Here is a 12,873-nt window from a genome sequence, read left to right as displayed (position 1 = left end):
ACCTAGGCCCCCCAACACAAAGGACAACAAGACAAGGTCTGCAGGGCTACTGTCCAGCTTGGACTCCTCCGGACAAGAAGTACCTGTCAGCCAGGTGTGTCTGACCAGCACTGCCCTCTTCTGGCCCTACTTCCCACCAACTTCCCTGACCCTTCCCAACATACAAGGCATTTCAAAGCATTTGTCAACATTTATCAGCTGGCCGCCCTCCAGTGTTTGAGATCATTCTCATGCCAGGTTCCTGCACAAAGCCTAGGTTCCCTTTTACTGAGGGTATCGGCCCAGTTGAATCACATTTGAAATTTAGGGATCCTGGGGCCTCCCTGGTGGCCCAGGGGTTAAGTTTCAGAGCTACACCACCATGGCCTGAGTTCGATCCCTGTCAGAGAGCGACCCACATATGGCGCAGCAGACCTCTCCTGTCTCGTCCGCTGCTCCCCTCAGCAGTGTATTTCAGCCTGTTCTGTTCCCTGCTCTGTCTCAGGGTTGAATCCTCTCAACCCCCACCCCCGCACCTCTGGCCTACACCCTAGCTCTTCCATGCATAAATAAATCTTTGAAAAAAGAAAAAAAGGAAAGAAATTGAGGGATCCTGCCAGATACAGAAAAATTAATGTGTTGAGACATGGGCACGCCCTTCCCGATCACAATAAGTTCTTTATAAATTCAATATTGGATTTGCTTAATAAACACCCTTTTGTTTGGCTCTTCACAGGCTGGCAAGCCCCTTCACATCCATAGTTTCTTTCACAAATCACAGAATGAATATGCCATGCCCTTTCATCCTTCTGCAGGGGCTGCCATTTTCTACTCTGTCTTCATGATAAACATATGCTCATCCTTCAATACCCTGCTCACCGAGAGGGTGGAGTTGGTCCCGCCCTCTATGTGTTACTCTTTGCCTGGGGAGGACTTTTATCATTGGACTGCAGTCGTTCACAGTTGTGTTGTGCCGGTAAATATTTTACCACCAAGCTCTGTGTGAGGAAAGCCCTGGTTTGTAGATGGCCAATTTCCATTGTGTAAATACTCTCCCTGTTGTCAGTTTCAAGCTATGACTCTGATGCCACTGATAGTGAACAAAGAAAGGCACGTGATGGCCTTGGAGAGTGAGCGAGCGAGCCTGCTCCAGCCACCACCTGATCTCCCACTGAACCACATGCTCATCAGGCCAGGGGCTCTATCTTGCTCTTTTTATTACCACTGCCTGTCTCACAAAAGGTGTTCAATGTTTTTGAGAACTGACGCCTGTAAAGTAAGACATTTTTATTCCAGTAATGTCCTCTCTCTTGCTCAAAAGCTTTGCTCAAATCTTTTCTTATAGCACAAAAAAAAATGTGCCAGCTTCCTCTCTCTTTACAGACAGGATTCAACCTGCTCGAAGAGCACAGGTCAGCTGGAGCCAGACTGCCTGACATCAAATCACAGCTTTGCCACTTTGAGCAAGTTACTTAACCTCTCTGTTTCCTTGTCTGTAAAGTGGAGATAATACTGTCCACTTCAGAGGGTTGTGGCAAGAATCTGATGAGGTAATACAGCTATAGTTCTTTGAATAATGTCTTTGTAGTATAAGTGCTACACTTACTACCTTTATTATTATTTTTTTTCTGTGCTAATCTTTCATTGCTGGCTTACTTGCCCACTCCCTCAGTGTCCCCTCGATAATCCATAAGAATTTCCATCTCCTGGTGTTTGCCCAAGTGGGTGGAGTGCCCCACCCTTTCCTCTCCAGGGACCAAACCCTGTCCATCCACAGGGAAGCACTTCTCACCCTCTGTCACCCTCTCACTGCGCCCTTGCTCCTCTGCTCTTCCAGTGCCTTTCTTGTTGGTATCTCCATGGATCTGAGAATTGGCTCTTGCCACATGCTCTGTTTACCCATTCTCTGTTAAGCATCTGCCATATGCCAACTCCCAGGCTGGGCCCCAGGGAACCCTGCACATTCCTCCCCCAGGAACGTGGTGGGAGAGGGACAGTGCTCAATGGAAGTCAGCTCCAGGTGGGGTAGGCCACAAAGATGGGTCACAAGCTTTGGCAATTACCCCTCCACGAACCCACTTTACAGTTTACAAAGACCTTGCTTGCTTTTCCTCACTCAATCCATTCAACAAGCAACACAGAAGGGGCTTTTTTCATAGATGAGCACGTGCCTGTGACCACACTGCTTATAAGTACAGTGCCCCACACAGCGAGAGGCTCGTCCAAATTGTCCTTCAGGGTTATTTCCACTAAATTTTGAGGTCAAGGACACAGCCAGGTTTCCAAGCACCAGGACTCTGATCCAGGCTTTTCCACTAATGTTCCAGGGGATCGCAGGCAAATTATTTCACCTTCCTGGACTTGTAGCTGTATAAGCAGTGGCCTGAATATCCCTTGATGGGCCTGTCCAGCGGGCTTCAGGAAGGGGACTGGCTCCACATGACTTCACCTAGCTTTGTGTTGTGAATGTAATTCTCGGCGATAGAACGGTCCTGGGATGTTCATATTTTCCAGAATGAAATGTGACTCTATTTGAAGTGTCCCTGGGGTTAAAACAAGTCAGATTGGACAACTGGAGGCAACCCCCTTCTCTGTACCCTGTTGTAATCCTGAACACAAGAGAGGGGGCTCTCTTGGCTGCTAAGAGAGAGGACCGTCAGAATGTGACGTTCAATGGCTATTTTTTGGCATACATTCTAAGAATGTTGTGCTAAAAGGAAACTTGTGATTGTCCATCAAAGGTGAGGAGGAAGAACTGGCTTTGAGTCAGTCACACCAGTTCCAAATCCTGGTTCTGTTGTGTGACCTCGGCCAGTTCCATCTTTCTCAGTCTCAATGACTTCATCTATGAAGTGGGGATAAAACTATCTGCACTACCTACCTCCACAGTAATTGTAGGGATGACGTGAGAAGATGCATGGAAAATCCAGCTCCCTCCTCTGCTCTCTATACTCCTCACTCTCCACACTGGGCTAAACTTTCTCCCAAAGCACACTCCTATCTTGCCAGCCTTCGGTGCACTGCCTCCACCGGGAAGTCCTTAGTTCATGTTTGTTGAATGAATGACTAAACTCCCCTGCTTTGTCCATGAGGAAACAGTCCTGAGCAGTGGAGGGATCTGTCCCAGTTCCATACCCATGGAGGACGCTGGTCCTTGGTCATTTCCCTCGCACTGATTTGTACATGAAACGTTTGGCAAAACTTTCTTTACACTTTGCCGCTTTTCTTCTTCCAGCCTCTTGGTTGGTGAGTGGCACCTTAGAACCACATGCTCCAAAGTACTGAGTTCATTTTACGAGGTCTACCAACAGCTTTCTGAAGCTGTGTCCCCGTCATGGGAAAGCTAGTTCTGCAAGTGAGGAGCTTCAGCTGGAACGATGCCTCACCACCCAACTTCCCTGCACAAATCTGACATTTAACAACTGCCAAAATCTGAAGCCATAGGCCAATGGCCTCGCTTGCTCTCCTTCAGCAAATTTTTGTTGACAAAAGCAAACAGAGGACATATTCTTTTTCATAAATTCTAATACACAAATTTTTCCAATTCTAACATCTCTGAAATCAGACTGAGACTTAAGAGTGATCATATCTTACAATTATAGTTAAGAGCATTGATTCTTACGCGGTGGAACACATGATAAATTTGTGTCTTGAAACTGTCTTAAGTGAAATCCAGCATCAGCCAAGTGGGGTATTGTCTCTGCAGGTCTGTATGCAATTTCCCCTGGGCTATTTAAACACTGGAGGCTCACTTCCTTCTGAGTTCAGTGTTTCCTGATCCAACACCCTTATTTTCACTGATAGGGAAAATGACCAGGGTCACAGGGCAGGTGAATGACCACTGGAGTTGTACAACCCCCTAGCCCTACAAAGTTCCCCTTTACCCAACCTTCCAGTATTTCTAATCTAAGGCTATAGATACCATTTCCTAAGCCCCTATGGGGCCCCTGAGGGACCCTTAGGCACAGGCCTATCATCTTGGCTGGTATTGCCCATTGGGAAAGAGAGACAAGAAAACAAATGATTTCTACACTGCAAGGCCACTGCTTTGTTAAAAGGGAAAAGGAGAGCGGGGTGGGAGAGTTGAAAGGACTAGGGATCACAATAGAAAAGAAACAAAGATGCCTCGCGAAGGACACCCTTGTGAAGGGCATTAATGAACAAATAGAAGTTTCCTAGGCGGTCAAGGCAAGGAAGAACATTCCAGTCATAAAGGACAGCATATGCAAATAATAGCAGCTAACATAATTAAGCACTCATTACCTATCAGGCATGGTGCTGTGTTACCTCATCTAGTCCTCTCAACAACTCCTTGAGACAGGTATCACAACAGTTTCATGGATGATGGAACCGCGGTTGAGAGGTGGCTGACTTGCTCCAAGTCATAAAGCTTGGGTGGCAGAACCAGGATTCCTACCTGCTCTGCCATTTCAAGGCCTGAGCTCTCACCACAACCAAGTGAGAATTAGGAAAAGATTTTTAATATTTCCTTCTTAATTTCTTGGATTTCTCCAACTGTGATTAATGGTAATTAGCTCTTTCTCCAGCCTTTTCTGACCAGAGGGTGAGGGGAGTTCCACATCCTGGGACACAGTGGACTCATTTGGCAGCGAGATAGGCCAGGAGAGAATGTGCCCAGAGCTTGTTTACATTTGGAAGCTTCTAGGGCCTTGTGAAATTTTCTATATTTTTTTGCTTGGCCTAAAAGAAAATTCAAACAAACCGGAAAATATTTCCTTTCCAAAGGCCTCACCATTTTAAGAAAAAGGGAGGGAGGACCCATTTAGTGAATTCTGCCCAAGTTGACTTGGTGCCCTGCTGGCCAGAGGCCCCGGCTTGAGTCTGGAGTGCTTTGTTCTGTTGGGCTGGGAACAAAATACAACCCAGGGTTGTTTGTCTAGTTTTCCTTGTTGTCTCATGACTCCCAGGCGGGACTTGCCAAAACTCACTCTCCCACCAGCACTCTCAAAGGAGTCCCCTTTGGGGTGAGACCTAAGAGAATCAAGAAAAACCTGAAGATGCACAAATACTTTTCCAAATGTTCCATACATAGACAGCATGGTTGGTATATATACATGGCAGTCAAGAATCCTGGAGTCTGACCTTGACTCTCTCCCCCTTGCTATGAGATGTGGATAGTTCCTTCCACCATTTTTCTTGTGTGTCAAACAGCAGGGTACTCATTCAACAAATACGAAGGAAGGGCTTTCCACATATAGGCACTGTGCTGGGGAGAATGTGCTTGCTGTTTCAGAAGAGCTCCCTTCCTAGCAAAGAGAGCAAAGAGGAGAGAGAGGCAGCCTCCCTTCCTTGTTGGAGAGGTAGATGGGGTCAGGGAGGTAACATATGGGTTGGACTTTAAAGGACAAGTAGAGTGCTAGTGCCAAAAACTGAGGAATGCCATTCTAGCAGAGCCCAGGTTCAGCGACTGAAAAGAGCAAGGCCACCTGTGAAGCACAGGTGCTGGGGTAGCTGGGAATGGCTTCTCAGCCTACTCTCTTCATCAGAAAACTGAGATTGTACTTTCTTGAGAGGGTTCAAAAGTATTGCATGAGTTAATGCATGTAAAAGGTTTAGAGCCATGCATAGTACCTGTTCTACATCAATAAATTAACATTATTGATCTCAGTGTTATCCTGTGTAGTTAGTGGAGACCAGGAGGAGCTAGCACTCAGGCTAAGAGGTAGACTAACATGCTCATGGCAGCAAGACCAATGTCATAAAGGGGCTCTTGATACATAGCTTGGCTTGGTGAAATGAAACAATCTCCCCATTCTTATATATGAATTTCTCTTGTGTGGTTAAGGTGGTAGCCTTTATTTTAGTGAGGTTTGGCTCAAAGTGAAAAGAAACAGAGTCTGGTACAATACATGGTACTTCCTCATATTCTCCTCCAGACTCCAAGGAGTCAAATCTTCTCAAAAGGGACTCTTACTGAGGGAAAACATTTCTCCTGCAGACTCCTGCCACTGTGCCCACCCCATGCTCCACCCTGGACCTCAGATGCCAGTGCCGCAGTAGGTCCCTTTCAAGCAGAACTACTGGGCTTATTCCATGGCAGGACTGTCCATCTGTCCCCCACCCTCCTCCCGATGTTGGCCTACCACTGAGGCTTCTGCACGTCTTTTGGTCACACCCAGGAAGCTGTAAGAGTCTCTATATACGAAATTCTCTTTATTTACTCCAAAGTGCCAAATCTTCCCACTTCTTCAAGATCTAGCTCAAATGCCCCCTCCTCCAGGAAATTTTCCTTAGTTCTCCCCTCCAACTCCTATTACTATTATTATTAACAACAACAATTCATTAAATCCTTACAAAGAGCCAGGCACCATGCTGCTATTTATTGACATAACTATTCAACTGAATCCTCACTTACCTCTTGCAACTGCCCTGGCTCTGTACCTAGATTCTCTTGAGTTGGGAGAATTCCCTGAGCCCCTCCAACGCTGGCAGCCTAGGGCTCTGGGATCATCAGAGGGAGTGGTAGAGGCACCCCAGGGCCTTCCTACTCAGTGGCTCTCTAGGAAGTAGCGCCAAAGAACTCAGGGTGCCCAGTTCTTTTCTAAAGAAGTGTCCTCTCCCACTTAGCCCTTTATGCAGGGTACAGCTTGAGATTCCTGGACTCAGCTTCTGAATATCGATTGTTTGCAGGAGCAAGTCAGCAATTTGTGGTTTCCCGACAATGGCTCTGTGTTCTATTATAGAACTGGGCTTGTTTGCATTTTCATCTTCAAGCAGGGCACAGACCTGGGGTCTGGCCACCTTCTGTCAGGTGACCCTATGGGCAGGTCATCTGCCCAACCCTTCAGGACGGAGAACACAGGACAGAAGGTCCAGTTTTGCTATCAAAAAAGATAAAACCCAAACAAAACTATAGATTTTGCCCAAAGAAAGGATCTTTATAATGTTCTTTAATGTAGATTTTGTAACTTTAAAGGGAAAAATAAGTGGATTTAACTCCAGGGTGGCCAGGTTGATAGGGGGTGGAGAAACATGCACCCTCATATGGTGTTTGTGGGATGTAAACTAATGTGATCTCATTAAAGGACAAGTTGGATGCTATTTATTGACATTTTAGATATTTTAAATATGCAAACCATTTTTTCTTTTTACTGGGGTAACATTAGCTTACAAACCTTACAGGTTCCAGGAGCACATTTTCTCTCCTCTGCAACTGCATATATAACAGGGTGGTCCCCAGGACAAGGGGAGGTCCCAAAGGAGGGCAGAGCTGAGTAGGAGGAGAAGCTGGAGAGGAGACTGGGGAAGGAAGGAAGCAGGATGGAGAGCAAGAAGGAGACCTGGAGGAGGCACATGGAGCAGAGAGACATGTGAGGAAACTGTGCTTGCTTCTTGGCCCTGGACTGGCTGAAACAGATGTGGGCAAGAGACCCCTGGGGACGTTAATGTTTATCTTGGTTTTGATTTTGCTCTTTTCCTCCCAGACTTGTTAGACTGCTTCTATGGGTTTTCTATAGCTTTTCTATGGGTTCCCGCTGGAAGATGCTTTAGACTTGTGACAGGCTTTTGGGCCTTGATTTGGGCCAATACTGTGTGGCTGGACATTTACCCATGACAGGATGGGTAACTTTGGGTGTTAGATTTAAAACTATATATATTTTCTGTCTTTTCTATTTTGCACACTAACTGTATTAAAGTTCCTTTCCATTAAAGGTCTTACATGTTTTGTCCTGATGCGGTACATGGCAGGACCTATATAGAGCTGGCAGGTATGGGGGTTCTGGGGTGCCACTCTCCCGGCCCTCTAGCACATACATCTCACCATGCCCCCCCCCCACTACATGTCCACTCACTATCCACCACCAACAAATGATCCCCTCTGCCCAATCCTCTTTCCTCTTTGGTAACGACAATTCTGTTGTCTGTGTCTAAGGGTTTGTTTTGGGTTTGGTTTTGTTTATTTGCTTTTTTTCTTTATATTCCACAAATTAGTGAAATCATACAGTATCTGTTTTTCTCCTTCTGACTTATTTCACTTAGCATAGCCCCCTCAAAGTCCATCCATATTGTCACAAATGGCAAGATTTCATCTTTTTTTTTAATGGTTGAGTAGTATTCCAACATGTATATACAACACATCTTTATCCATTCATCTGTTGCCAAGCACTTGGGTTGTTCCCATGCTTGGCTATTGTGAACACTGTCTAGAGACTTCCAGTTCTAGAAAATTATCTTACAGCTTTCTTGCATATTCTACAAAGCTGTATATACAAAGATGCTTACTCTTGTGTTATTTATAAAAGCAAAAAGTGTTAGCAGTCTAAATGGCTACTATTTGGGGAATTATTAAATAAATGGTTTAACCATACAGTGGTTAACTTTGCAGCCATATTAAAAAAGAAGCAATTTTGTATATTCCAAAACATTTTCTAAGAGATACTGTTAAATTTTAAAAAGTGACATGTGTATATTGGGGGGAGGGGGAGGGAGAAGTGGATGTGAAAAAAAAGGAATGTGATCGTGTGTAAAGGACATAAAGAGTAAAATTCTAGAACAACAGTAGGAAATTATCAACAATGATCGCTTCTAAGTAAAGGGCCTGAGATTCTGAAGTAGGAGGAAGACTAACTATTCGGCGCCTATGACTACCAGTTTGTAATGATTTGACTTTTCCCCCCACGCAATTAAATTACTTTTATTAAAAGCTCCATTGACCGGACCCCCTTCCTACCACCCCAGCCCCACATAAAACAGCCATGAAACTAACAAACAGCATTGCAACACCACTCCATCCCTTCTTCCATCCTAAGAATGGTTAGTTTTTCTTGAAGAGCTTTCTCCTGAAAATCCTATGGGTGCCAGGTGACCCTATGGGCAGGTCATCTGCTCCAACCCTTCAGAATGGACAACACAGGACAGAAGGTCCAGCTTTGCTATCAAAAAAAGATAAAACCCAAACAAAATGATTTGAGTTTTGCTTATTTGCTTTTTCTCTCCCTCTTTGTTTTTATAGAGACATTTGTGTTTCTACATAGGTGCATTTAGCACATTTCTGCTGGTATTATGGTGATTTAAACACCTGCTAGTGTCTCCTCATCTGTAAGTTCCTTGAGGGTAGGGACAATAAATCAGTTATGTTGGTAATCCACACAGTGCCCATAAATAGTGTCCTGAATATATGTATTTCTTTGAGCAAATGTCTATGAGGCATTTTTTCTGTAGCAGATTTTATAAGGGTTGTTGGAAAAAAATACTACTTAAAAACACAACTGGAGAAAAAACACACAACTGGACTACATTTGCTTCAAATGGAATGCAAAATTCCTTCAGGAGCCACCAAGATAAGCATAACTAATTAACTAACAGCAACAAATCCAGAATCTGAACACAAAGAGCACACCCTGGAGGGTACAACCTTTGCTGTAGTGTGGCACCATCCTCCAGTGGTCAGAGCATAGAATATGGAATCCCACAAGTCTGGGTTCAAATTCCAACCCTGCCAATTCCTAGAGTATGCCCTTAGACAGTGTTACATCTCTCTACAACTGCAATATCCCACATCTATAAAGTGAACATACTATTTATATGTACCGCATAAGAGTGTGGTGAGAATTAAAATAGCTAATCCATGTAAAGTACCCAGCATAGTGCCTGGCACAGAGTAAATGTTAGGTAAATGTTTGTAATAATGTTTTCCAAAAAAGTTGTTTTGGAAGATAGAGATGGTATAAAATAAGAATTAAATTTTGCATGGAGAAGTAACATAGCAAAAGATAGGGGCTTTGAGGGGAAAAGTCAGCAGGTGAGAAATTCTGAATAATGTAACTAGCAGTTACGTAGTGCTTACCATGTACCAAGCAATTTTAGGTGTTTTCTTCATTGAGTAAATCAATCCTCAAACTGACATTGTGACACATACTATAATTTTCGTCATTTTAGAGATGAAGAAATTGAGTCACAGAGAGGATAAAACACTCCCAACCTTCAACAGTTAGTGACTGGTAGAGCCAAGATTAGACCCCGAAACCTCCAAGTCTATGCTAGGCCATAAAGGGTAACTGGGGGAGCCAAAAAATTCCAGGATTTAAGGAAATCATCCAAAATGGGAAACAAGATTTCTGCAGAAAGGTGTCCTATTGCAATATGACTTATTGAATGCTTGTTACGTGTGAAGAACTGCTTTTGGTGTTTACACATATCATTTTATCCTCACAAAAAGGATAGGAATATGAGATAGGAACAATCATTCCAATTTTCATATTATAAATTTGAGATTAAGAAATTTACCCAGGGCTACACAGCCAGTAAACACAACAAAGACTAGAACTAAAGTACCTGTGTCTCCATAAGCATCTACAAAGGATAAATTTGTAAAAAAAATACCCAATAATAGAAGAATATTTAAGTGAATTTTGCTTATTACACAGAATTCAGCTACTGAAAATTAGGACCAAGAGATTATAATGGCATGGAAAATCTTTCTCATGCTAAACAAATATTTAGCATATGTAGTGTGAGCTCAGCTAGGTTAAAATATGAACAGAAAAAATATTGGAAGGAAATGTCCCAGTTGCTTCTCGGTAGTAGATTTATAGATAATAATTTTTTCCATGTCTTTATACTTTTTTGTACTTTATAAATTTTCTTAAACTAGGCTTTATGTTTTATTTTACATTCTTGAGAGTCCAAAGTATGGCTTTGGTGGCAGAGATGTAACAGAAACTAAATACACAATGTAAGCAGTCTCCTATGTTAATGTCAAAGTTTTAACAGAAATTGAAAATGAAATCATAATACTTAGATGGGGACGTTTTGGCAGAGAATTCTTAAACTCCTGAATTCTGAGAAGAAGAAAAATACCGGATGGTTTCACTTATAGCAGGAATGTATAGGCTCCAAATAAGGGATCAGGAGAAAAAAAAAACTATTTATAATAAAGTAAAAATCAAAATCAACAGGCAACTATAAACCAGAGACATTCTGCGGGGGAAGGTGGGGAGGGAATGGGATCAAAACAAGGGTGGGAAGAGCACAAGGGACCATGGCAATAATTCACGGGTGAACGGGTGGTGGGGATTTAACCGGGACTATAACCAAGGTAAAAATGCATAGCTTGCACAAAAATGAAAAATAATGTAAAAATATATATAAAATAAAAAATAAATGGCTTTGGGTATAAAATTTCCCTTACGATCATGCTCAGTGAAATAAGCCAGAAAGAAAAAGAAAAATACCGGATGGTCTCACTCATAGCAGGAATCTAGAAAACTTAAATAAGGGACCAGGAAAATGAATAACTATAAGAAAGTGAAAATCAAAATCAACAAAAAACTATGAACCAGAGACACTCTATGGGAGGTGGGGGGCAGGGAGGGGAGGGAATGGGGTCAAAATAAGGGGGTTGCAATTGTATGGAGAATATAAAAATAAAATTTATTATTAAAAAATAAATACATAGGGCCTCCCTGGTGGCGCAGCGGTTGAGCACTGGGTTGCGAAGCTGTCTGCAGCCTCTGCAGCACCGGTTCCATCCCCGGCTGCTCCCTGGCCACCAGAGGAGGGTCCCACATGGCGCTCTGACCTCTCCTGCCACCCGCTGCTCCCCTCAGCAGTGTACTTCGGTCCTTCTGCCTGCTCTGCTCCCCGCTCTGGCTCTGGTGAATTCTCTCACCCTCCCGCGCTTCTGACTGTACCCAGTGCATGTATAAACAAAACAAACAAATAAATAAATAAAAAAACATGCCTCTATAAAAAATAAATAAATAAATAAATAAATAATAAAAATAAAAATAAAAAAAATAAAATTTATCAGGATACAAAACTAAATATACATTATGATCACAAGACTAAATAGCATGCATAGTTCAAATGTATATAAATATTGATTGTTTAAATACTGGAATTACAAAATATTGAGCAAGCTCTAGCAGTGTACTAATTCTACCCTCCCGTTCTGACTGTACCCAGTGCATGTATATATAAATAACATGCTCTATTATAAATAAATAAATAACTGGAATTACAAGCTATGTTTTCTCTTTTGCCTACACTTTATCTAGTAAATATGTTGCTCTAATAATTAAATAACATTTTTAACACTGAAAAAATAAAAATAAAAAAAAATAAAATTTCCCTTACAATCTGTTGAGTGAAGCAAACATCTTTAAAAAAAGAAAAAAAGCTCCTGAGTTCTGTGTTCCAGCAGAAGCAGACCCTTCTATCAATATTTGCCAGAAGAATGTAGCCTCTCGTTGTCTAGTGATGCTACAAAGCTCTAGCTGTTAGCTGCTTGTCTTCCTCCTCAAAATCTGACTCTCTCACCCCATCTGATGCCAGGCTCATAGCCAGTATCAAGCATCAGTCTGGATTGGAAAAAATAGGCCCTGCTCTAAAAGAAGGTGCAGTACACACCGAAAAATTGCAGACCATGGCTATGTGTATGGGAAGGAACCAGAGAAACACGTGGGAGTGGGTCTCGAAGGCATTAGATTTAAAGGAGTGAAGTATAGAATGGATAAGGGAGAAATGACTTTTCAGGATTGTTGGATATGAAGTGTGCGCTCACACTGATTACACCAGGAGACCCAAAACAACACTATGGTCCTCTGGTTAGAGTGGGTAATTATGGAAACCAAGTAATAAAAGGACTTCTAGCCCAAGTACAATTCACGATAGTGAAATGCATTCATAGACCCATCCTCTGATTAATCCCCCAGTTTCTGAAAACAGAAATATTTAGAAGATATGAGAATCCTTGCCTTGGTTTCCTAACCTGAGGAGTAAGAGCCTTTAAGTAAAAAAAGGCCAAGTAAGACTCCCTGATATCACCCAACCAGTCCACTGCCCACAACAAGCCAAGAGAGTAAATTAGAAGCAATACTGCATCCAGAAGGAACTGTAGAAATTAGCACTATTATAAAAGGCTTAAAGGAT

The sequence above is a fragment of the Talpa occidentalis genome, unplaced genomic scaffold, assembly GCF_014898055.3.
Source record: "Talpa occidentalis isolate TD23 unplaced genomic scaffold, MPIMG_talOcc4v2.1 talOcc4.3, whole genome shotgun sequence".
Lineage (NCBI taxonomy): Eukaryota > Metazoa > Chordata > Mammalia > Eulipotyphla > Talpidae > Talpa > Talpa occidentalis.
Note: the sequence above shows the minus strand (reverse complement) of the source record.